Genomic DNA, 23,629 nt, shown 5'->3' with positions numbered 1-23,629 from the left:
GAATTGTGGACTACTGTAGGACAGTGGATTCCCAATTTTTCAAAAGTGGCAAAGATTTTTATTGAGATTGAAGCACAAAGATGTGACTGATCCACTCACATGGGACAACGATTGCTTAAAAGCATTCCTAGAGCTGTGAGAAAGTCTGTCATGCCCTTGTACTAGGAATGCCTGATTACAGCAAAATGTTCACTTTGGTTTGCAGTGAGAGGGAGGGCTGTTCTCTTTCAGTGCTTGCTAATTTGCATAAAGACTCTTGAAGACCTGTGGCATACATTTCAACTACCTCAGGCCTACCTGGCTGCCTTAAAGAAGTTGTGGTGGTTGATGTTAGTATTGAGAGAAGCAAGAGTATACTCATGGGTAAGGATGTGCGGCAAATTCCGTTATGCACGCGGAACTTGTGAAATTTCAGCATTTTCGCATTCCGCGCGGAACGCGAAAATGTCGAAACTTCCGCGTTCCGCGGCGGAACGGAAATATGCAGGGCAGTATTCATTCTGGCACGATGCTCCTGTCACAAAAATTAAACCTCAACAGGAAGCACTTACAGATATAAATATAGCAGGTTCCAGAGTTGAAGCTCAAATTTAGTAACGCATTAATCAGCCCAAAAAAATTGTGAGCTAGGTCGAGGCTGGGCAGGTGTGCTTTTCTCCCCATATCTACCGTCAAAAATTAGCTGTGATCCTTGATGGAGCTCTGTGCATCCATGACTGTCTCGAGCGCAATCCCCGGTTAGTTCCTGTGACCAGTAGCTTCTTTCTCCTCATCTGCTGCTCTGATCGGTCTCTGACCCTTTATAAACAAGAGGCATGTGAACTCGCATAGAAGCCCCGCCCATTTGGCCCCGCCCCACATACACTAGCGGTATGCAATGGCTTCCCGCCCTTTCCCCACTATGATGGACAGCTCACTCAAGGGACCCCGGCGCCTTTTGGCGCGGTGGCAAAGTTACAGACACACATGGTCACGGGAGACAACTCTTCTGGCACTTTACGCAGCTGTAGTGTAGGAAAAGCACTATACATTTACCCAATGAGGTAGCACACACATGGTCACGGGAGACAACTCTTCTGGCCCTTTACGCAGCTGTAGTGTAGGAAAAGCACTACACATTTACTCAACGAGGTAGCACTTACTGATTAGCCAGTAGAAAGTACTCAAGTTGAGTAGAGGTATTGCACAAAACGGTGGCATCTTCTCGGATAAATATGCAGGGCAGGATTCATTCTGGCATGATGCTCCTGTCACAAAAATTAAACCTCAGCAGGAAGCACTTACAGATATAAATAAAGCAGGTGCCCGATTTGAAGCTCAAATTCTGTAATGCATTAATCAGCCCAAAAATTAGTGAGTGAGGTTTTGGCTAAGCAGATGTGCCTTCTCTTCATTTCCACCCTGAAAAGATAGCTGTAATCCTTGCTGGAGGTCTTCGCATCCTTGAGTTTCTCGAGCGCAATCCTCGTGTAGAATTCGTGAGCGTGGCTAAGCAGATGTACCTTCTCTCCATTTCCACCTTGAAAATATAGCTGTAATCCTTGCTGGAGGTCTCCACATCCTTGAGTTTCTCGAGCGCAATCCTCGTGTAGAATTCGTGAGCGTGGCTAAGCAGATGTGCCTTCTCTCCATTCCACCGTGAAAAGTTAGCTGTAATCCTTGATAGAGGTCTCTGCATCTTTGATTTTCTCAAGCGCAATCTTCGTGTAATAACTGTGACCAGGAGGTTCCTTCTCCTCGTCTGCCGCTGAGATCCCGCTCTGATCCTTTATAAACAAGAGGCATGTGAACTGGACCAGAAGCCCTGCACATTTGGCCCCGCCCCACATACACTAGCGGTATGCAATGGCTTCCCGCCCTTTCCCCAATATGTTGGACAGCTCACTCAATGGACCCCAGCACCTTTCGGCGCGGTGGCAATGTTACAGACACACATGGTCACGGGAGACAACTCTTCTGGCCCTTTACGCAGCTGTAGTGTAAGAAAACAAAAGTGCTATACATTTACTCAACGAGGCAGCACTTACTGATTAGCCAGTAGAAAGTAGAGTTATTGCACTAAACGGTGGCATCTGCTTGGAGAAAAATGCAGGGCAGAATTCATTTTAGCACGATGCTCCTGTCACAAAAATTAAACCTCAGCAGGAAGCACTGACAGAAATAAAGCAAAGAAGCCCCGCCCACGAAATCTCCGCAAGCACGTGAAATTCCGTGTGTTCGCAGAGATTTTTTGCCATTTCTTTGAATTTTGAGTAAGGCAACTTCGCAAATTCCACCCACCCCTACTCATGGGGCATGCCCTTACAGAAATGGTCCGGCACTCAGTGGAGACTTGCTTACAAGAATAAAGACCCACTATAAAAATAGCTGACTCACACAATATCAACAATTGATTCTTGCAGCCGAAAATGTCATTTTAAAAAGGTGTCAGACTCTTAATACGGCTACATTGCTAACATTGTCTCAAAATTAAATTGATGGGGAAGAGGATGAGCATGACTGTCTCAATGTCATGGATTTATGCACCAAGCCAAGACCTGATATAAAGGATGAACCCGTTGATGAGCAAGGCCATCGATGGCAGTCCCACCTACAGACACACCTTCGGTCTGACCACTGCATTATGATGCAGGTGGTCTTACCAAAACCATTGGGGGAAACTGCTGCCTCAGACAGGATCTATGATCCTGTCAGGGCAACGGTCAGAATCGTACCCCTCGAATGGCGGCTGTGCCGAAGCAAACACCGCCATCTGCAATACAATGTCCCTTTCCGACAGCCTTTCATGGTGTGCCGACCACCATGACAAGGCTGTCAGAAAGGGACTTTGGCGGGCCCCAAACAGGGCCCGTCCCACGTGGGCGACTACAAAGTGCCCCTGGGGGCACATATAGTGCCTCTACTCACATCCGTGCACCATGTGCCATGCATCACATGATGCATGGCACATAGTGTATGGATAGGCACTAGGTGCCCCTTAACAAGGCGGCTTGTGCTGGGCCACAGCACAAGCCACAGTGTAAAGGAGGATCTTCCGACCGCCACCACGGCAGGCACATTGTAATTGGGTGGTCAGACTGCCGACTGCTTGTCAGGTGGTCTCCTCACTGCCGCAACAGTGGACGGCGGTCCGACCGCCCGATATTATAATTGGGCCCTAAGATATGATGATGGTAATTTAAGAGCAGCTTATGCTGTCTGTACAATTCTGGAAGTGGCAGAAGCCTCCTGGCTCTGATGTCTTACTTCTGCTCTTGTGGCAGAACCGGTAACCCTAACCAGAGCTTTTTATCTTTCCGACCAATTGCGTGGGACAATATCTACAGACTTCAATATGGCTTTGGTGTGATTCATGAGTTTGGACAGTTATGGTCTCAGAGGGAATTCATGACTTCATCCAGTTCACCTATCCAGAATGGAGAATATATGATGAGACTGTGGGAAGCTTTAGTTGTCATGAGAAATTGCAGTTGTTGTATGCATAGCCCACAGGAGTGGTAATGATTATGTAACTGTGGGAAACAGCTATGCATTGCTGATGAAGTTGCTCAGTATTGTGAAACTGTGGTATGCATGTTTAATGGAGAGAAAGCAAATGAATCCGATGAGGACACTAACTTTGAAATGCTGTTGTCAGTAGCTGATACATGGGAGGAAATCAAAAGATTACAGAAAGAATTGTCAGAACAACAAGGATGGGTCATAGGAGGATGTGTTCAGAATGCAAATGAGAGCAGGGTCTCAGTTGATAGGAGGCCTAAGTTGCCTGGCAGCCTGTTATTCTCCATGACAAGACATTTTAATGGCCCTGCGCACAAAGGAAGGGATGCCACAGATGCGTGACCTGTCAGAAAATGAATGTAGGGAGAAGAATCCCTGTAACGTTGAGCCACATAGGTAGATCAGGAGGACTTGTTAACAGAATGTAGTTGGATTTTATCGAGATGCTGTTTGTAACATGCTGAGATCAATCAATCAATCAATCAATCAAAGACATTTATAAAGCGCACTACTCACCCGGAGGGTCTCAAGGCGCTGGGGGGGGGGGTCCGCTACTGCTCGAACAACCAGGTCTTGAGCTTCTTCCTGAAGGAGAGGTGGTCTTGGGTCAGGCAGGCGGCAGCAGGAGGTCCAGCAGGTAAGGAGCAGGCGGGAGGTGTGTGAGCGACCAGGCCGAGGGCACAGTGGTCGATACATCTTGGTCATAGTGTCAATGTTCTCCCAATGGGTGGAAACTTACCCAACATGGATGAATAACAACCTAACTACAGTCAAACTGCTGTCATGAAGGTTCAAGTGATTCTGTTCTCAGTTCATTTGCATCAAAGGCTATTGGATTGGGCACACTGACTGTATAATCGGTGCACTCAGGTACTGGGGACCTGTGACAAAGTACTCTTGCGCTGCGGTATGACACTTCGACGTGACAAGGATGTGTGATATTTACGATACAGTGCACCATGTTCTATGGTCCCAAGGTGCATCAAAACGTTGACGCATCAGTGGGAAGGATGGTGCAAAGTATCATGACACATTTTAACTTATACATCCTATTAATGTAATTTGTTTTGCCCAGTGACAAATTGCTCCCCCAGCCTAGCCCGAGCAAAGTATGTCAGGTTCATGGGTGATGTGCTGCCTTAGTCCAGGTTATCCTTTGAATACTATGACTTGTAGTGTAATGTATGACATGAGTGACCAGCACTAAAAGTTTCACAATAAAAAGCACAAAACCATGCATGGTCCTTGGACATCTGACCAACTTGACTGACAATACAGGCCCACTTCCACCATGAGGCAAGTATACTTCTCCTGGGGCTATGCAGCCAAAAATGGAGTGTAAATGGGGTGGCAAGAGGAATATATTTTCACACAAGAGGGGATCCAGCCAATGAGTTTGCGAATGATCACTAGGTAGTATCATGTGAAGAGCCACATGTACAGTCACTAGCATTAAACCATATTTCAAGCAGCTGTCTTGATGTGCTGGGTGAGATCACAATGGTGTTGCCCGCAATGTCAAACACAACACTAACTCCTGTCTTTTACAAATGAATATTGGGGTTAGGGGTGAATTCAAGTAATGCACACCAGAGGTACATGAGTGTCTGTTGGCAGCATAGATGGTGTGTTGGCTTTGTGGGCCATGTAGGTATGGATGAGCACATTGAATTGACAGAGTGTTTGAATGGGAAGCCATTGAATTTCAAGGAGGGATGATGCGATGTGTGTGCCACAAGTAGCTTGAATGATAGTCATGCACTGCTGTGTGTGTTTCCCACTTGTGTAGCAGCTGTGAAGGGATGCCGTAGAGGAGGGTATTGGTGTACAACATTCTACATGTGATGTGGGCTTGGGTGATGGTGAAGCTTGTGTCACCAGGGTGTCATAAGGAGAAAAGTCTGACTATGATATATATGTCCAAGCTGGAAGATGTGAAACAGGGAATTGTGAAGTGTAAGTGAGGTAGGTATCCAGAATGATGTGCATGTTTTGGGGATGGTTGAAGGGTGAAGTGTTTGGGCCTAGTTGTGTGGCCAACCAGGGTAGATACATGTTACAGAATGTGCTCACTACTAATTGGTGCATTTATGAATGAGCAATAGCTCTCACATACAGGTAGCCTTGGTTGCTAATTGCATGATATAATACATTTGGGTGTTGTAGGTGTGTCCAGTCAATGTACAATCTGGGTGTCATCAGTGTGTGAGAGGAAGTTTATTCCCTGGTTCTGAATAATGATTGTCAGTGGAGTCATGCACAGCTATGAATGAGTGGGGCTGAGTGTAGAGATTTGCGCGTTTCTGCAGATGCTCACCTTGGGTAGTGAGCAAATGGAGTGAGCTTCAGTGGTTGCATATTTCCAAGAGGGACACTGTCTATCTCCTTTAGACATGGTGCACAATGCTTATTTTTCTGGACTCTGGACATTACTGTGTGTACTAATAAACTACATGATTTCACATAACTAAGCACACAATGGTAAGCAAATGCTCTTACCCACTTCTGCAGTGTATCAGGGCAGCTTGCTATGTAGAGTTGTTTGGATGACTGTTAAATATGACCCCTCAGCCATATGAATGTACTAATTGCAAGCATAAAAGTAGAATAAGGCAGATTGGTGTGGTGTACTGTGTGAAAGGCAAAGTACAGGGCCAAATCTACTAGATGACAAAAGAACATTACTTTGTCTGGAGCTATGGGTAAAGTGATGCCGAGAAGCAATGCAGGCACCCTGTCAACATGGTGCAGTGTCTCAGCAGTGATGTCAATAATTGAACCTTACATCAATCTAGTCCTTAAAATATACAATCAGCTTAGCAACATGGTAAATGTGGCCCATACCTGTAGAGGCCAGCAAGCTGAGTAACGGCCTTGCAATGTGCAGTGTGACACAAAAAGGACATCTTGTCATATAATGGTTGTGTGAACAATGTAACGTTATTGCCATGTGAAACACAACGCCCCTGCAACACTTGTAGTAACACATGGCCAACACATCTATGTGTCACATAAAGTGAATGAAAATAAAGTCTGTTCACCAAGCAAGTTACTTATGACAACATTTATCCTAGATCATCATTCACATATTTCTGATTCATTTCAGAGGGACAAACAACAACTCTTGTCCAGCAGCCTGATGACCAATGTGTTGGTGATGACATCCTTCCCCCAATGGACAATTATGTTTTTCCAACAACTCCTAGACTCCATAGAATCTCTGTTTTTGGTCATGGCAAGGGATGACAGCTTTGCTAGGACCCAGAGGAACCACCATCCAAAGGACATGCCTCATATGCCAGTCCAAGCCCAGCTGCAGACTCTAAGGACCCCCAAGTTGTCTTCCAATGCCAAGGGGTAGGAGTCCAGCAGTGGTTGATGTGGTACGGACAGGGTTGGAAACCATAGTGGGCAGCCTAGAGGGAGTCTGTAGGTGCCTCAGTACTAATATGTCTACATCAATTAAAGTCACTTACCCATGGCTCCATAGGATGGATGAGTCCCTGGCTGACATTCCTGGTGTCAAGAGAGAAAGGCAAGAACAACCAACCTCAAACTCTGACACCTGTGAGGTTACCAACAGCCTAGGGACTATCATTAACATTGTGGCATCTATGAAGTGCAAGATGGACTCCTACATAGCAACAGTGACTGTCCTCCACAGGGACGTTGTTGCATTGTTGAGAGGCCATTACTCCCTTGTCAGCATGGTGCTGTCTTCCTTGCTGACACAAACAACTGCTGTGAGGGACAGGGGAGCCACATCCTCTGCCTCTGATGTGTGTGTGCCTCAAATGCTTCCTACAGAACCACCACCAACTGCAGGGGAGGCACAACCTCAACCAGGGGAGGAAGAAGTGAACTTCACCAGTTTCTATCAGTGAACTGCAATGTAACATTTGTCTGTGCTCTCTGACTAGTTTCCCAGTGCCACCTTCTTTGTCACTCAGCACTGTACCTTTTTGCTTGTGTACCTGTTAATCTCATCCTCTTGTGGACTTTTGAAGAAGCCTGCCCTCCCTAATTGCAATTTGTACCTCACTGAAATTCTCCTCACCTCTACATGTTGCATGAGATGTCTCCCAAGTAGACTGTGTCTGGATAGCCTTTGCTCGAAATCAATGCTTGTGTTGTTTCCCAGAACATTGCAAAAAAGCTAATGTTAGGCCAACTAAATATTGTAAGTAAATTCACTAAAATAAACCAGAGTGTTGTATGCTTGTTGATGAACAGACTACTTATACCATGGTGGATGAATAGTAACATAACTCACTTCATAGCATCTGAAAGAAGAGTGAGTAAAAGTCATTAGCACCTGCACTCTTTGGATGTACAGCAACAAGTACATCCAATGTGAGGTCATAAAGAAGAATGTGTTGCTTCCCAATGGAACATCAGGGTATGAGAATAAGCTTCAGGTTCTTGACTGATACACAGAGAAAAGCTAAAAAAAAACACACAAATGTCTACCTTCTAAAAATGGTGTCTGTGAGCTACATGAGCAGACAACACTGTTGCACTCATTCACATATTTCTGTCTCAGTGAATATGACAACGTAATCAAACACATATGATACTCACACTCCTCTCACTGAAGAGATCCTAAAGTTCATATATTATCACAATGATCCCCCCTGCACATGCTTAAAACACCATAGTCAAATGACAGAAATAGAATCAACAGTCTTCTTCTTAGTTTCTGTTGTTTTATTATTTTCTTTCTTCAGTAGATGATGTCACTTTTTAGCCCAATGAATCTCTTGCAGTCTTAGCCAACACGTGATTCGTTGCCTTTATAGGAAATTATCCTGCGACTTCTTCGGGGCTATTGTAATTCCTTTTAGAGTCCTTTCCTTCTGTGATAATTCCAACCCAAAAGTCTTCAAAAATCAATCTGCAATGTACCATTGATGAAATGTGTGGTTACACTTGCCCTCAAAACATATGAGGTCTCTCAAGTTGTCATTAAAGGACTGTACAGGTTCTTTCCTGAAGAAGGTGGTCGAGAGTCCTATCAATCCACCGAAACGCGTCGATGCAATGAAATTCCTACACTAGATTGCCTAAACAATTGATTGAACTAACAAATAGGAATACAAAAACCTCATTTTATAAGGGTTTGGTTCAATTGATGATTTATTTGTGATTGGTGTATTTTTTAATGACAAAATTCATTGTCTAATGTATTCTCCCATTATGTACTAATGTTGTGGTTATGAATGTTTTTTAATGCTTTTTAACTGTCTTTTTACCATTCGTGGCTCTTTAATTGTTTGGCGATGACCACTGTGATCTCTTTATGGTAATGTATGTTGCTTAAATATATTGTCTATTTAACCAATGTAAAAAAATGTTTTTATAAATAAAATAAATAGTAGGCCTGGGCGGTAAATTCCGTTCCGCTCGCGGAATTTGCGGAATTTGCGTAATTTCACGTTCCGCGGAGAACGCGAAATTGCTCAAAAGTCTGCTTTCCGCCATTTCGCGAAATTTTTTGCTTGTTCGCGTTCTCAAAATGCGTGTTCGCGAGATATTTCTCCCCGAGCACGCAAACAGCAATTGTGAACAGGAAAAAACCATCGCGAACAAGCAATTCCGCGTGTTCGCGGAATTTCTGCGTGTTCTCGGAGATTTTTTACCGTTTCGCGGAGATTTGCGTAACGCAATTCCGCAAATTCCGCCCACCCCTAATAAATAGCTATTTCTTTAAATCTTTAGGTTTTATTTTGGTGATATTAATTGGTCCTTGGAAAGAATGATTGAGACTGATATATTTATGCAAGTTGGTGTTAGATTTGGGGGTCTCTAGTTGGTACAAGTAGGCACTTGTGACAAATAGGGACCCTTGCCTCTAGTCAGGGTAAGGGGGTATACTCCTAAAATAACCCCTGCTCACCCCCTTGGTAGCTTGGCACGAGCAGACAGGCTTATCTCATAGGCAGTGTGTAAAGCATTTGTGAACACATACAGTAATCCAGTGACAACACTACAGATGGACACCACAGAGTTGTATATTCAAAATAAGTATTCTTCATGTATACTTAACACAAGACCACAAGTGACAAAAATCCACAATACTGCACTTAATATGGTAGAATTGGCTTAGTTCTTTTTAGATCTTAAAATGAGACACTTTGAGTCAATGTACCCTTAGATGCAACACGCAGGGCAAGTGTTGCAAAGATGGTGATGCGGTGATTCCTTACTGCGCTTCCGGGGCGATGCGGCGAGCAATGCCGTGATACAATGATATTTTAGTGCAAAGAACTAAAGATGTAGTCTTCTTCTTGATGCGGCACGCTTCTCCGATTTTGCAAGAAGTCTCGACTCGATGCTTCAGCTGCAGCGGCGACACCCTTCGTCCGTGATGCGACGACAGCGGCTTTGGCGGAGACACTTATCTTCAATGATGCAAGATGCTTTCGCTCGATGTGACAGCTGCAGCGGCGACACCCTTGTTCAGTGATGCGACGACAGCGGCTCCGACGGCGGCACGCTTCTCTGTGGAGGCAAGGCGCTTCTGCGGTGCAATGCGACAGCTACAGCAGTGACACCCTTGTTCCATGATGCGACGGCAGCGGCTGCGATGGCGACACGCTTCTTCTTCGTTGCGAGATGCTTTTCGTGATGCGGTGCAATGTGACAGCTACAGCGGCGACATCCTTGATGCGACGGCAGCAGCTGCGATGCCAAAAACGCTTCTTCTTCATTGCGAGATGCTTCCAGCTCCTTCTGACACGAAGTCCCTCATAAGGCCCAAACAACTGCAGGCACTTCCAAAGAACTCTTGGGGAGCTGGAGGTTGAAGTCTGTTGTCCCTGAGACTTCAGCAGGAGGCTAGCTCTTCTCTCAAGCCCTTGGAGATCTTTTATAAGTTGAAATAAAGCACCCAAAGTTCCTTTCTCCTTTCTTTGGCAGGCAGACAACCACTGCAGGCCAATCCCCCAAGCAGCACTTCAGCTTACGGATAGTATCTCCTCAGTTTCTTCTGGTCCCTCTCTTTAGCAAAGGTTTCTTGTTGTTGTCCAAAAGTGATCTAATTCTCTGGGGTTTTGGACCCCTCTTTTATACTAAGTTTCTCTTTGTTCTCTGAAGGCAGAGAGACCTTTGCCTAGTCCAAACCAGTTCTGGTCAGTACTGGAGCACTTTGTTTACATGAATCCTTCTTTCCTTTCAGAGAGCAGGGCAGAGAATTCAGACGCACCACAGGAGGTGGAGCCAGCATTGTGGAGAGAAGGCACATCCCTATTCAGGTCGTAGGTGCAACTCCTCCCTCCCATATAGATGCAGATCCCTCACCACTGGGCTGACTCTCCCTGTCTCCTGGAATCCCCCATGCCCTGTCACTCAAACTCCAGACAAGGAATACACAACCTAGCAGAGGCAGGTTTGGATGGTTAGACAAGAAACTACTTACTTTCTAAAAGTGGTATTTTCAAACACAGAATGTTAAAACCAACTTCACTAAAATATGTATTTTAACATTCTGAGCTCAGGCATACTAAACTCAAAATTCTACCATGTTCCCTGAGTCAGATAGGATTATAAGGTGTAATAATCAAACTGCCCATTCTGCCCTATGGAGAACAGGTATCCTTGCAATAGTGAAAAACAAAAATGGCTGTAGTTCACTATTAGAACATGCCACACACACCAGCGCATGTCCTACCTTATACTTACAATGCACCCTGCACTTCTGCCTACCCTAGGGGTGTCTGATATGGAGAAGAGGGAAGGTTTAGGGACTGGCAAGTGGGTGCACTTGCCCAGTCAGCATGACAGTACCAGACTGCACGCATGCTCTGCAATGGCAGGCCTTAGACACACTTTTACAGGCTGCTTCTGTGGGTAGCACAACCAGTGCTGCAAGCCCACCAGCAGTGTTTGGATTACCAGCGCTGGGCACTCCTGGTGCACTGTACTAGGGTCTGACAGGTAAGCCAAACCAACCAATCATGGAATCACTATTTCATACATCAATTTACAATAGGGAGGACTTGCACTGTGGCACTGGACAGCAGTGGCACAGTGCCCAAAGCATCTAACACCAGTGAAAATACATGAGGCAACAGCAAAAATGGAATGGAGACCCACGGCAAGGTGCCAGGTCTAACAGTTGGTTTATGGGTTAGCCCAAGGGGAAGCTTTTTATTGACTTACTGTCAGATTGGTGCCCTTCCCCTTTGGGAAAGGCGGGCCCTTCTCATCCTCTTTTGGATTTTGACTCTCCAAAACACCTTCAAAACCCAGCACAAACAAAAAGACTGTAAGAGAAAGTGAAACTAACTTTCACACTCCCTAGTTTTCAGCCTGTCACGCCCAGTGCATTATTTCCTGGGGGTAACCCACCCGTTTCTGAAATTTGTATCATTTGTTTATGACAAATCAGTTCTAAAATGGCCAATGCGTGGCTCCTACATGGCACAGTGGCACTTCTGCAGTCAATTCCACGCATTGGCTTATATGCTTGTCTTGATGCAAGTGTTGCCATGTGTGGTGCAACGGGGAAAATGCAGGGGTTGTGACTGACGCAAGTGGCCCAATGTGTTGGTTCAACTGTAGAGATCTGTTTCATGCTGGATCAGACACCTTGGGCACACTTCCATTAGCCCAGGACTGGGGTTGCACCATTTGTCAGGTCAGTGTGACAGAGGGCAGTGTTTAAGTGGTTCATTAGGGTGGTTATAAGTCTGTAATGTGCATGAAACTTCATGACAGGTGTGGCAGCTTATGCAGGTAGGGCAACAGATTGCCCATGGAGTCAGCATTGGACCATGGAATGCATGTGCAGCTACAATTATCATGCAACGGGAAACAGTATGCAGCATGGCAACACAGCAATACAGACATTATGAGCTTCAGGAACACACATCAGTTGTCTCAGTCATTACCAGGGTACAGATCTGGATGTCCCCTACAGTCAGAAGTGCATATTGAGATGGCTGCTGGGGCCTATGTGCCACTCTATGGCTAGGCTCTCTTTTCATGCAATGTGTGGCCAATCCGGCATTATGATGTGTCACAGATGCAACACATTCTTAGAGGAGCACAAAGGTAGGTGGACTCACCCATACTACAGTGTATGCCCCACAGTGCTTGAACATTTCCTGGATTTATAAACACAATCAGGTGTAATTCTAAATTGCAACACGTTTTGTTGCAGGCATTCTGCAGGCTCACGCTAACTTAAAGATGTCGACAATGCCCCTAGCAACCACGTGACACCTTCCCCTTGGCTAGGTTGTAGTGCATAGACAATCAGGTGTCAATGATAAGCAGAGCCAAACCGCTTTATGTTCCACCAAAATAGAGTCAATCGAAAAGGACAAATTAAAACATTTAAAATAAAACAAAATATATGTATGCAGTTTAGTCAGAAAAATCTAAAAGATTACTCGCACTTTGGAATACAAGGTGCTTTAAAAGGGCATCATTGTCATTTATAAAAAAGAGGGATGCCATCCAATTCAACAGAGCGAATAAACATTCATGTTCCTCGGAATCCAGTGCATCCAGCAGCAGAATAGGGCAACTTGTGTGATATTCGATAAAGTTGTCATGTAAGAGGTACTTAGCAGCCTCACAGGTATCATATGGACATCACCACAACAGACTTGGTCATGGGCCAGCAAGCGACCCACTAACTGATCCAGTTCAGCGCCTGATGTTGTGGAGAGGAAGATATCCAAGGCCCAATAGAAAGGGCACCGCTGGCAATGGAGCACAGGTTGCATGCAAGTGAAGTAAGCAAAACGAAAGGTAAGTTCATAGCTCACACTCAGTGTTGCCAATGGCTAACATCCAAAAAGTTGCTGCATTCATTCACGGTATAGTCGCCAAGGGCCTGGTCTGTGCAGAAACACAAGATTGGCATCCATTTCGTAACAGGAGCAGCAGTACCAGCACTGCACACGCCAATAAGAGGATAAGTGGAAAACCTCCGAAGGCGCTGGAAAAAATAGAGTGTATAAATGCCGGCTTTACTCCAAAAATCATCTGAAAAGATGAAACAAGGACGGAACCTAAAAGATAAAAATAATGTGCAAGGGCTTCCGTATCAGACGCATTAAAGAGATTTGGTGAATCAGTTCCCCAAAATGCAGTGGGAGATTCGAATTCAGCAGTGACTGAATTTCACTAGATGTTCTAGCTAGGGATGGGCGGAATTTGCGTAGTCATGCTACGCAAAGCTCCACAAAACGGTAAAAATCTCTGGGAGCACGCAGAAATTCCGTGAACATGCGGAATTGCTTGTTCACAATGCTTTTTTCCTGTTCGCGAACACTGTTTGCGTGCTCAGGGAGAAATATCTTGCGAACACACATTCTGAGAACACGAACAAGCAAAAAAATTCTGCGAAGCCGTGGAACGTAGCATTTTGGGAAATTCCATGTTCTCCACGGAACACAAAATTACCCAAATTCCTCAAATTCCACGAGCGGAATGGAATTTACCGCCCAGGCCTAGTTCTAGCCACATGCAATTCGAAGGTCTCTCGAGCAGAATTGAGAGCAACCTCTTCTTGAAAAAATAGCGCTTTGAGTCTGCTTATTTTATTGAAATCTGTTTTCAAAGTGGGAATGGAAGGCCAAAGAGAGCCATCTACAATGCCATGCGGGGGAGGAAAAAAAACATTGAACTCTTTCAGACACCGTTACTATATACGGAATGCCTGCCCGTAACGGCAGCAGTTGTGGTTATTTATGATAAGATAACTACCGTTAAAAATGAAAAAGCAATGTGAGCTTGGAAATTATTGAAGGGACTGGTGTTCCATTTAGAAAACAGGCCAAATTGTGCGCTGATACGTTGTAAGCGCAGTGAAGTTGAACTTTTGTACAGACTAACGCATGTCTCACTGTAGAATCACAGTCCTCTCCGAGCAGGAAAACCACTTTATCTTCACATAGACAGTGAAAAGTAAACGGTAAAGACCACATTTTGTGCAGAAAAGTACTACCCAGGGGTTGAAATCTCCCGATAGTATAATGTTTCATATAACCAGTAAACTGAAAAAGGGAAATGGGTAAAGAAATAACCCTGTGTAGCAACCACACTGATCAGTCTCTGCTAGTGAGAATGGTAGTTTTTGTAACTTCTCAATATGTAACAATGTTTATGTTGAATCTTTCACGGACATAAGTTTTTATCTATCAGTTAAATTAAAAGGCAAAAACAGGACAGTTGTGTTTAAATAATTCCAAGGCACTTTCTCATTTTTCAATGTTTGCAAAGTCCAGCCAAATTGCATTAGAGAGCGCAACTGATTTTGACCATGATACAAAACAGACACATCATTCTGCACAATGTCAATAACAGATGGAAAAGTTTTGTCCAAAGTAGGCCTGAGCGGTAAATTCCGTTCCGCTCGCGGAATTTGCGGAATTTCGGTAATTTCGCGTTCCGCGGAGAACGCGAAATTGCCCAAAATTCTGCTTTCCGCGACTTCGCGAAATTTTTTCTTGTTCGCGTTCTCAAAATGCGTGTTCGCGAGATATTTCTCCCCGAGCACACAAACAGCAACTGTGAACAGGAAAAAAGCATCGCGAACATGCAATTCCGCATGTTTGCGGAATTTCTGCATGTTCGCGGAGATTTTTTACCGTTTCGCGGAGATTTGCGTAACGCGATTACGCAAATTCCGCCCACCCCTAGTCCAAAGTGTAACTACGAGAAGACAAAGTATTAATGCTGTTGTCTACCACATCCAAAACTTTACGCAAGTTGTCCTGATTGAGTTGTCGCAATCTGAAAGCTGCCTCCATTTCAACAGTTTCCAGAATTCATTATGTGCTGCATAAGCAAAACGTTTTGGACGTGGAGACCTTGGACCTAAAAGGAAATCTGCCAGATCAATCTCCCCAGATAAACGTAAGCGATGTTGTTTCACAGACAACAGCGATGACTGGCCCAACCACTGTTGGCATAATTTACCCACAGAATATGTAGTAACTGTATGTGTTTGTGGAAAGCGAGGGTCAGGTCTACCTAGCATAATCCCCCCTGTTGAATTTGAAAAACGCAACTGGCAAGCAGTAGTACTGAGTGGCACTGAGAATTTGACCTGGTATATGATGTCCACTAATTAAAGTGGGCACCTTGCACCGGTCCAAGCAACCCTTATGGTGATTTAAGAGGTCAAAGATAACCTTAGAAAGCTATCCAAGTGGTTGCTGTGGAGAGCAGCCTGCAGGCTTAGTCTTGAAGGAATGTTAAGCAGCATGTTTTACCAGAAAGCAATCTTACTATATTGGTGAAATGAAAGGAGAACCACAGAGTACTTATAAGAATATATATTTATTATTTTAACACCTTAAATACATCACAGTATCTGCTACACGCAGATAAACACAAAGCACACAATACTGTAGCACAGAGACAATCGTTAGTAGCCCTAATACACAGTGGGATCCCGGGGGGGACCACACCATATACTAAAATAGTGGTATAAGAACCACGACTTGAGTCAAGACAATGTCTAGAATGTGTAGAATCGCTGGGACCACCCAAGGTGAGTAAGTAGGGACCCCACGGAGGACGGATGCAATGTGAGAACGCGACTGCTTGCTACGTACAATTCAATGGGAGAGTCACAGTTTCAATTTTAAAGTTTAAGCACCCTTTCTAGTGGGTTACGAGGAAACCCTTTGGAACATAGAAGGTTGGAGAGACACCCTACCAGTGTATACCGAAGTACCAGAGCTACCTATCTCAGAGGAGCCGGGTGCATAAGGCTGAAATGGCGTCGGAAACCTCGGTCGTTTTCAATTGGAGTCTTCAAAATAATGCCACTGCTGGAAATAGGAAAAGTGTCAGGTGAAATCTGCAGGTGGATTCTTAATGGAAGGAACCTGAAAGCAGAGGGGACAGAGTTTGGGTCACTCAAGAGTGACCAGGGGCTCGGTAGATGAATGCCCACCTATGTCGGGTGCTTCAGTTGGGAAGAAGTGGACCTGACTCTACAGCTGCAGGAATAAGGAGATGTTGAGGATGACCCAGAATCCTTATACAAGCTGTCCCACAAAGGATGTCGAGTGCTGAGGGGTTGATGTCCGGTTGGAGACCAACAAGCTTTGGTAACAGCAACCCATGATGAAGGTCAAGAAAGGTTACGGCCTGGCCCAGCAAGGACCAGAAGACTAACCACAGCAAGGGGAGTCAGGGCAGCCCTGGCGCAACCAGGGGAGCTCAAGGAAATCATGATTGTCCCTCAAATGGACCCACAGGCCGAAGACACAGGAGTCGCGAGGGTACCTCTAGCAGTTTCAACAAACAACAGCTTCCAGGGCACAGAATATGAGGAGGCTAAAGTCCTTGGTATGAAATGTGCACAGAGGTTGGGGCTATCGACAGCCCAATGCACAAAGGTGTGGAGCACCAACAAGCATATGCACTTGCAAATGTACACAGTGCGCAGGGTTTTAGGTTATGCAGTCCCCACGAGGGATAATTGGCCTCAATCTTGGTGAGATGGCAGCTCAACCTCAAGGAACGTAGGAACCAACCTGCTGTGTTGCTGGAGCCTTCGTGGTCTACAGGAGCTCAGGATCAGCAGACCGGTCTGTTGCGTTACAATGCATGCGAATGCAGGGGAGTGACTCCTTCACCCCAAGGGAGATACTTCAGTTGACCTTGATGCTTCACAGGTCCTGCACATAACCTGTATGGTGCATGGGCAAAGGTGAGGCTTTGGACGGAGAGGTTAAGGAAGTCGGGCCCAGACAAACTCCAGCGAAGTCCAGTGTGCCCAGACGGTCGAAAGTCAGTGGTTTCTTGTTCAGAATCTTGTCCACGTCGAATCTAGGGTCCTACAGCCAGGTAAGCCCTTTTGTACCCAAGGGAGATGGTTGGAGAGATTCAGAGGACCCTCCCTGGGGAGGGTCAGGACAAGGGGGTAGTTACACCCATGTCCTTTGTCCAGTTTCAGGCCAGAGCAGTAGCCAACAGCTCCCAGAACTGGTTTGAGTTGGACTATGCATAGGGACACCAAATGTGCCACTTGTGCAGACCTTCAGGAACTTTGGAAGTGCACCCACCCAGCTCCAATACACTAAGTCCTGTCTGGGAGGTGGTCACACCTCCCTGTGACAGGATGTCTATTGTGCTGCCTTCCTCTGTTCGAGCTTGGCTCAGCCGCAGGAGGGCAGAAATGTGTCTCTGGTCAGCAGCAACCATTTTATGCTGTCGGGGTTGAGAAGGCTAGTACCTGGAAGACCAGAAATCCACAAATCTTGCTTCAGAAGAATGGAATCATACCTCCCACACCGTTTACTGGTGTGGAGGTATGATTCCAAGGTGTTAGATACCAAACACGACATGTTTTGTTTCAGCCGTTTTGAGATAGAATTTACCGCAAGGATGTAATGCACTTCTACCTATATGTCTGGCTGTGTCACAGACAACCTGGGAGAATGGTCTCTGAAGGCTTCAGATGGGCTCTGCTCATGCAGGGGCACCCTCTCACATAAAACACAGCACCCTGCCTTCAGGATTGTTAAGGCTTGCTATAGGGGTGACTGTTAGGTTTTATAGGCCACCTATATCTATTGTAAGCGGTACATGCACCAGCCTACACAGGCTGCAGTGGCAGACCTGTAGTTCCATTTTGCATGACCTCTCATCGGTGGCATAATACATGCTTCAGCCTATGGGAGGCTTCTGGTGTACCTATGCCCTGGGTGCATATGTACAATATACTAGGGACTTCTAAGGGTTCCCCAGTAACCAATCTGGAGTGTACCTAAGTACATGTCAATACATTTTAGGGAGAAAACAGATAGACTGGGGTCCTGATTATCAGGATCCCAGTCAGACTAGTCAAAAACGGTGTAACATCAAGCAAAAAGTGGGGGTAACCATAAGAAGCAATCCTACTTTCCTACAGGGGCCATATTATTCATCCAAAGGGATTAATAATGGCCGAAATAAGGGTACTATTGTGGACCATACCGTGTAAGTCCTCTAGAAAATAATTTGTAAACTGCTGCCAGTCTTCATAAACTTCTAATGATGGAAATGAGGGAAAATTACAATTTTTAGCAGTGGCTAAACCAAAATATGTAGTTTGTTGCACTGTCTGATTCAAGAATAACAGTTGTGACGGTATCAAACACACATGATGCAAAGTTTCAGTTCCCTGCACCTGCCAATCTCTGGTATCCCATATTGATTTTAAATCAATCATGTCTTTCCAATAATCATAACCTCTTGAGAACAAATCGGTTATGAAAGTTGAAGAATATACCAATTTATTGTCGGTCAGCATGAATTTCGTGTGTGTTTGTGCAGTCAACTTATAATAATAGGATCGCAGGTCAGACAGATTATAGCCTGAAAAGTAGACAAATGTATTTTTCCAAGTTGGGGAACTACATTGAAATGGAACAGGACAATGTTCCCATTGTGTAAAATTAATCGCATTTCTGACTGTGTTTGACTTATGACCATAATGTTAGAAACTGAATAAACCACCATAATTGGCAGAATTTAAATACAAATCTTCAGTTATAAAGGCAGTGTAAAATGTTAAAACCTAAAACAACGATTGTACGGCATTAACATCCCAGTAGTCTGAATGCATCCCAGGTGTGATGACATCACCTAATGAGACACAAAAGACGAATGGCATCCAAATCGTTTCTGTCGGGCCGTATCTTTTGTATAGAACTTTATCCCAAACAATGCCATCTACTACTGGCACAGCTGAAATGTTAACATGGTATTGATGCTTTTTCATTATATAAGATGACGTGTGAGGGGCTAAAACACCTTCAACCAAATGTACAGTGGAGCTTTCAGGCAAATAATGACCATTAATCAAAAGGAAAAAGACAACCACAAATCCAATCCGCATGAAGAGAAATACCATTGTAAGTATCATCCAACTGTAGGTCCAAGGAGGAACGAGATAAGTTTTGCAAAACCAGGAAAAGAAAATGAAACATCAACAGGGGGGTTCCTCCACAGTAGAATTCAATGAAAAAGACGAAGAAGTTAAAGAAAAGTTGTCTTTGTCCTTGTAATAACCAACAGTTCCTAGTAAATACAATGGTGGTCGGTCAGCATGAAAAGATGATCGGAGTGCATATGCAAGACTGTTCACAGTAAGCTCCATTGGTGGGGACACATAATCGCGAGGTGTAATCGAAGATGATGACAAAACAAGCAGCACATCAATTGCTGTTTCCACATCACGTCTCTGTTGTACAGTAGTTGCTGTCGAAGACATCATAGGAAGTGAAACATCACTCATGCGGGACGGTTTTAGGCATACTATTCAGTATCGACCACATGGTGCAACTTGACATGTTCAATGGAAATGTGGGGATTCTCCTTGCGTCCAGGCAGTGGAGGCAAAATCACAGTTCGAGTTCCCTTTAATCCAAGAACTGTGACTGGTGCATGGTAGGAGGGACCAAACTCTTTTTTGTCCTCTATCTTCTACCTGACCAGATGTCCCACTTTAGGAGGCCACCCTGTGACTGGGATTAGCCGCGCTGTGTCTTGGGGTGAGTGCAACTCAGCTTTAGCAAGAGTGTCTTGAGTCTTTTCTAGATCCTGTAACATAGCACAATGCATATCTACATCAAATGTTGCTGCAGCCGCCACAACGTCTAGATCATCAAGGTCTTGCACAAACATTTTGATGCCAAAGAGCATTTCGTATGGGGTCAGCCCACACAGAGATCTTCTTGGGAGATTATTGAGTGCACGCGGAACCCTATATAAATGAGCCAGCCCTCCCCTGTCAGTACATAAGACTTTAGCTGTCAAATATTGCTTTAAGTCACGGTTCATTTGTTCCACTTTCGAATTACCCTCAGGCCTGTATGGAGCCGAAAATTGCAATAGCACCCTAAGTGACCTCATCGCATCCTTGTAAGCCTTAGAGGTGAACGCAGGACCTTGGTCAGAATGGAGGATACCACAAGCTAATGTTCCGATAAAGACACGCAAAACTCTAATGATAATTTGAGCGTCAGCACTCCGTTGTGGCCAAACCCAAATAAATCTAGTGCACAAATCCACTGCAACCAAAATATGTTTATAGGCAGAGGTGGACGTGCAACTGTTGACGGTTTAATCTCTTGCCAAATGTTACAAGAAAGAACATACTTACGAGTCTGTCTATACAGACAATGCCACCAATGACGCTGCTGCAAAAGAGATACCGTCACTGAAACTCCAGCACGTGCAAATGCCATTCCTTCGTGCGCAGCAATGATTAAATGAAGCCTGTGGTACTCTTTGGGAATCAGCTGATCCCCAACGGATGGAACGGAAGCAAAGAAAACTTGCTCTGGAGATAAATTATAAGAATACTTAGAAGGGAAACCCTTTGGGAATGCCATCTCATCCCTCGTAGCAGCTATAGCCACCAGAATTCCAGTATCAATTTTAGTCATTGATCTTGTGACTGCTGCTACTGATCACGTGGCAACTACAGATTTGGCAGCTTCATCAGGCAAAGAATTACCAACAGCATGTGCTCCCGCACGCTGATGGCCAAGAGTATGTATAACATGTGTGAACGGCAAGCTTTCTTTAAGAGCTACAACTCAAAACCAAAGAGTCTTATGCTTGATTGCGCTACCTTTAGAGTCCCGATAATCGTTTTGGGACCAGAAGAATAGATTGTCAATAAAGGAATGTACGCAATTAAAGAATCGCACACTATGAGCATAGGCTCATTGGGATCAGCAAATTCAAGAGCCAAAACTAAAGCCCGCAGTTCAGCCAACTGAGCCGTGGAGTCACCAAGAGACTCTGTGTGGACTAAGGAAGACTTAAAGTCACCATCAAGCATAGAACCTGCTACAATAGCTCAGGCGGTCGAGTAAGCATGTTTGGAACCAGGGGCTAACTGCGCTGATCTGTCGGTATAAAGTATACGTGTGTATTGGTTAAGAGGAAGTAAAAACTGTGGCACAGGATGACCTTGTTCATACAGTAAAATCTGCTGCATCTGCAATGGTGGGTCAAACATAAAAGTGACATCAGCCGAGGGCAAAGAATTCGCCCACTGAATCCAATGTAGGTGCAAGGGTTTAGAATTTGGTACGCTCGTCTTTTTTTCATGCCTCTAGAGTAGGCACAGGTGATACCATAAGATATCTGATCTACTATCTTCTCTCTCCCACATCTCTGCTGCTTCTCAATCACAGGAAGTCCCTCAGGCTTTGCCTCTTTTGATACCACCCCGCTGCTCCCTGATTCTGCAACTACCTTTGAACTCTCACAATCCCTGACCTTTGATCCCACCACCTCCCTAACATCCTCCTCTGCGCCTGACACTCCCACATCATCCCTATCCACTCAAAATCTCTCTCTCCTTGCCTCAGCTGCCTCTCCACCTTCTCCTGATTTTCCGGCACACTCGTCCTCCCAAACCCTCTCCCCACGCTTGACTCTCTCCCGCTCAATCCCAATCACCTTCCTCTTACCTCTCTTTCCTTCCAGCCCCCTCCGCCTGATCCCCCCACTCCGACCCCCATTCACTCTGCGCTCCCTCACTCTGACTGACCCCCTCACTGCTCCACTCAGGACATCAAACTCTTGCAACCTAATTGACCTCCATCGACAAGATGACCCCCTCTACAGTTGCCCCATACCCCCTCCTCTCATAGCACCTACCAGGCCCCTGGGAATTATGGCTCTCACTCCACATGTTATCTTCAGTCTAACATCCTGAACACCCCTCACTTCCCGCCACCGTTGTGCCCTCCACATCTTCTTCCTATTCCTCTCCCTGTCTAATGTGGATCATACCACTCTCTCCCCTGACCTCCTTGCCTCTTTTCCTTCCACGCTCTTAACTCAATCATTCCTTAACATTGAACTCCATCTCTCTATCCTGACGTTGGAACTTTCATCCCTCAGGAAAGTCTTTTTTGCCCTCTGTGAAACTAATTTTGCCAACCATTCCTTTTCCAGAGGCTCCGTACATACGAACTCAGCATCCCCTCAACAAGGGAATACTACACCTCTCGGTAGTCCAACCGGTCAATCTCCTGGTAACAGTCCTCTTATACTATCCCAACCCATGAGCCATCTCTCCTCCCCAGATCCCAGGGACTTAAATATCCCCTACCCCCATATCCAGGACTACTGATCCTTCCACACTGCACTCCACTACCTTGGGGAGAAGCCATTCCCTCACTTCTCCTGACTCACCCAAACCTCCCCTGCAACTCTCCATGACTACTGACCCGCCTCCACTATTCTGGTGATCCTGGGAACAAGCCGTATCCCGTCCTCCCCTGACTCGCCCAGACCCCCGCCGCAGCTCACCAAAATCCACTCCTTCAGCCCCTCTAAAATTAGCCCTCAACCTCTGCATGCTGGTCAACTGTCGTTCGGCCTCACGACATGCAACAGAAATCTCGGAAACCATCCTTAGTGAAGCCATTGACATCGCTTTTCTCACGGAAACCTGGCTCAAGGCTCACTCTTCATCTATTCTTGACCTACTCTCTCCCCCGGGTTACTCCATCCTCAGAAAAGATAGGCTTGACAAAACTGGTGTGGGCCTAGCCATAATCTTTAAAGATGAACTCCAACTCTCTCTTGTTCCGATTTCGGATCGAGCCACCTTCAAATACATCGGAGCCGATCTTAAAGTTTAGGGCTCCCCTCCTATTAGACTTCATAATATCTACCACCCCCCTGGGGACCCCTTGATCTTTGTGGAGGAATTATCTGACATGCTCTCCCAAGCCTCGATTTCCAACTCCAAAAACCTCTTCCTCAGTGACTTTAATATTCACTGAAACAATAAGGATGATTCCTCGGTTAACATCCTCAATGACTTACTTGACATTACTGACTTGAATCAACTCTGCCATTTGCCAACACATTCCAAAGGGGCTACTCTTGATGCTATCATCACTAGCAAAGATCTGGCTTCTCTTTCCCGCATTATCCCCATTGACTGGTCGGACCATCACCTTATCCTCTTCACGATTAACTGCGCCTTACCCCCCCATCCCCTAAGAACAACAAACATAGGAAATTAACTAGAAATCTTCACCTTATTCCTTCTGGGGATCTGGAGACCAGGATTAAAGCAAAACTTCAACTTATACTTCCCTCACAAAATGCCAATGACCTTACCGAACACTACAACAAA

This window comes from Triturus cristatus, chromosome 2_2, assembly GCF_964204655.1.
Source record: "Triturus cristatus chromosome 2_2, aTriCri1.1, whole genome shotgun sequence".
In the NCBI taxonomy this organism is placed as follows: domain Eukaryota; kingdom Metazoa; phylum Chordata; class Amphibia; order Caudata; family Salamandridae; genus Triturus; species Triturus cristatus.
This window is presented reverse-complemented; position numbering follows the sequence as displayed.